This window comes from Enhydra lutris, unplaced genomic scaffold (genome assembly GCF_002288905.1).
Source record: "Enhydra lutris kenyoni isolate GAN:26980312 unplaced genomic scaffold, ASM228890v2 scaffoldscaffold7, whole genome shotgun sequence".
In the NCBI taxonomy this organism is placed as follows: Eukaryota; Metazoa; Chordata; class Mammalia; order Carnivora; family Mustelidae; genus Enhydra; species Enhydra lutris.
In genome coordinates this window covers 30,887,365-30,890,845 of record NW_019154091.1, presented here as the reverse complement: position 1 = coordinate 30,890,845, position 3,481 = coordinate 30,887,365, and positions in this window count along the sequence as shown.

The following is a 3,481-nucleotide window of genomic DNA, read 5'->3' as shown; positions in this document are numbered from 1 at the left end:
TACCTATTTAAAGTTTTCCTGTATTTATATTTCATACATTTCTTAAAACTTTATGATAAGAGGTTTTATTTCTTAGTCTCCTATCATTGCCTCCCATTTTCAAAGCGATTGTGTAATGAATGGGTTAAAAGACCATGTTTCATCAAAGTGAAATGAAATTGTAAGTGTTTGACAGACTCTCTCACAGTTTTATCCATGTAGCCATTCAAACTAGTAGTTCTCAGCTTTGAGACTCCAAACCTATTTTTGAGTCACAGCGTGAGCACTGCAAAGCCTATTTGGGTACAGCTCAAGATGGAGATCATTTAAACAATGGAGGGGTAGACGAGTCCACGTATGCTTGGCTGCTTACTGTGTGCCAGACACCATGGAACCCACAGATTGGTTAAGATGTGGCAGAGATGGCATCTTGGGAAATTAGAGCATTTGTTCTCAGAAATTTAAAACTTCTTTGGATTATTTCTGTATTTTTCTTTTGAGTTTCTTTGAAGACTAGCCATTCACACGTTATTCTTATTTAATGGATGAGCACGAACTAGGTCCTGTGCTACCAATAAAGATAGCAGTCCTTGTGCTCAAAAGTTTAGAATCGCTTTTCTAATGGGGGCAGTGCCCTTCTGCCCCGCCCCCATCCCGGAGAACTAAGCCCTGAGACAAATACAATAAATTCTTCTGATACTTCTAGAACGGTATTAGCTGTATACCTTAGGAGAATTGAAAAAAATGTTACTCCAATTATTAATAAAAGTGGTATGATAAAGATACACACATAGGAAGGGCATCGAACTCAGTCTAAGAGCGGAGATTTTCAAGAAAAACCTAGAGAAGGTAATCCCTAAGGTGTCTGATGAGAGTCTTCGTAGATTTAGAGCAGGAGAGGAAAGGATGTCTTAGGGAGAAGGAATAAGGTACAAAAGACACAGTTGTATATAACTATACATAGATCATGATTGTTCAGTGGTGACAAGGGGTTCCATATTACTGGAGCATAGATTGCAAAGGCAGGGTGGGGGATAGAGGAGGAGGAAGAAATGAGAGCACAAAGGTGTAGAACACGAAGGAATTTTTGCTTAAATGAGGTGAGAATTTGGAGGATTTTAACCATTGGAGGAACAATAGTTTAGAAAGATGACTTTGACATCAACATAGAGGAATACTGGAGGGTGTGACATTGTAATGAAGCAGGGAGATTGATTTAGGCTCTTGTAAAAATGGAACCTACACTGGATGAATGCCTCTTCAAAGGCATTGTTGAAAGAGTATTTACAGGTGAGGTACTGCTGTGCAACAAACCACCTAAAATATAGTGGCTTAAAGCACCAAATCCTGTTATTTCTCCCATTGCTATAGCTATAGATAAGGGTGAGCAGACCTTGGAACCCATCCAAAGTTACAAGGCTAGTAAACAGAGGAGCTGAAATCCAAACCTAGGCAGCCTGGTCCCAGAAGCTGAGCGTTTAATCCCTTGGGTACAAGGGTGACACCAAAGTAAGTTGGAAAAGTGGAAGAGTCAAAAACACATGCAAAGGGGAAAGGACAGATTGCCTAGAGTCCCCAAATAAGGGGTCTCCTGGTTGTTTCCGTCCTAGCTCCAAATGTCCTAGCTCCTGGTTTCTGTCCTCCATCCAAATGCCCCTGGCTATCCCCCCAACTTTGCTAAATTCCAGAAGGGAGGGGCATTGATTGGTTTCTCCATCACCCACAGTCTCAGGCTTAGGTAAATCTCAGGCCTGTGGGTCCATTGGTCCACAATGAAAACGACCCTTTTCAATGTTGTGCAGGCATCTCAGCTTCTCACTGTGACTCTTCTTAGTATGTGCTTTGGAATCTGCCCATTAAAGTGCATTTCCTGCAAGAAGAGCAAGTTTTCAAAATCTTGGTTTATTTAAAACAGCAATTTGTCCAATCTGAACACCACTTTTCATGATGGACCTTGAGAATAGTGTAAACCAGGGTCAGCATATTTTTTTCTGGAAAGGATCAGATAATAACTATTTTAAGCTTTATGGGCTAGACAGGCTGTCATAACCACTCTGCTATTGTATATAATTCTGTATCGCGCTGCACAGTATAAAAACGAGTGGGCTGGGGCAGCTGGCTGGCTCAGTTAGAAGAGCATGTGACGCCTGATCTCAGGGTCATGAGTTCGAGACCCACTTTGGGTGTAGAGATTACTAAAAACAAACAAACAACTTTAGAACTATATATATTAAACAAAATGGGTATGCTTGTGTTCCAACTAAGCATTATGGACACCAAAATACAAGTTTCATATAACTTTAATGTATCATGAAATAGTCTTCTTTTTTTGCCCCAATCATTTAAAAAATGTAAAAAACATTCTTAACTCTCTAGCCATAAAAAAACAGGTGGGAGGTTAGATTTGGTTCCCTCCCCATAGTTTGTCAACCCCTGATGTAAACTAACCCTCTTAAAGTATATCTGAAGAGTTAAAACAATTAAAAATTGTAAACATCTACCCATTTTTAAAAAATTGTTATGTTAGTCACCATACAGTACATCATTAGTTTTTGATGTAGTGTTCCATGATTCATTGTTTGCGTATAACACCCGGTGCTCCATGCAATCCATGCCCTCCTTAATACCCGTCACCAGGCTTACCCATCCCCCCCACAGCCCCTCCCTTCTAAAACCCTCAGTTTGTTTCCTGGAGTCCATAGTCTCTCAGGGTTCTTCTCCCATTCTGGTTTCCCCCTTTCATTTTCCCCTTCCTTCTCCTAATGTCCTTCATGCTATTCCCTATGTCCACAAATAAGTGAAACCATATGATAATTGACTTCCTCTGCTTGACTTATTTCACTTAGTGAACTCTAACAATTACCAGTAAGTCCAAGCATTTGCTAAGTGATCAATTATTCAGAGGGAGAAAAGAGTATCAGTAGATGATATAAAACTAAAAGTTTTTTTTTTTTAAAGCACATTTTACTGTAACCGTCCTAGGCAGTCAACTTGGAGTTAAGTAGAAAATTTTGTTTTTAATAAACTGAAATATTTGGACTCAATCTTGGTCTTTACCAACACATTATGTAAAAGTATATTAGTCATCTCTACTAGTGGAGGGGAAAAGAACGAGTGAAATGTGATACATGAAAATGAGCAAGCAGGGCAAAGATAAAATGTCTCCATCAAAGTTCACAAGACTTTGTCCTAGACAGTCAACGTCCAGTTAAAAGACACTTTTTAAAGTTCAATGAAAGGACTGTAACACTTCCTCGTAACTCAATAAATAACGTTTAAAATTAAAATCGCAATAGAAATATTTAGTAAGGAAACCGTAATCCCAGAACCTTCACAAACTGAAAAAGCTGAATGCGCTTGCTTCTGAGGAAAGAAGTGGTGAGATCGGTGAATTGTTTTTCGTTATTAGCATATAACACTTTAAACTGTGTATATGTGGTACTTTAAGGCAAATTTTTAAAGATTAAATTTAAGAAAAATTAAACATGCGAGCAGAAACTCC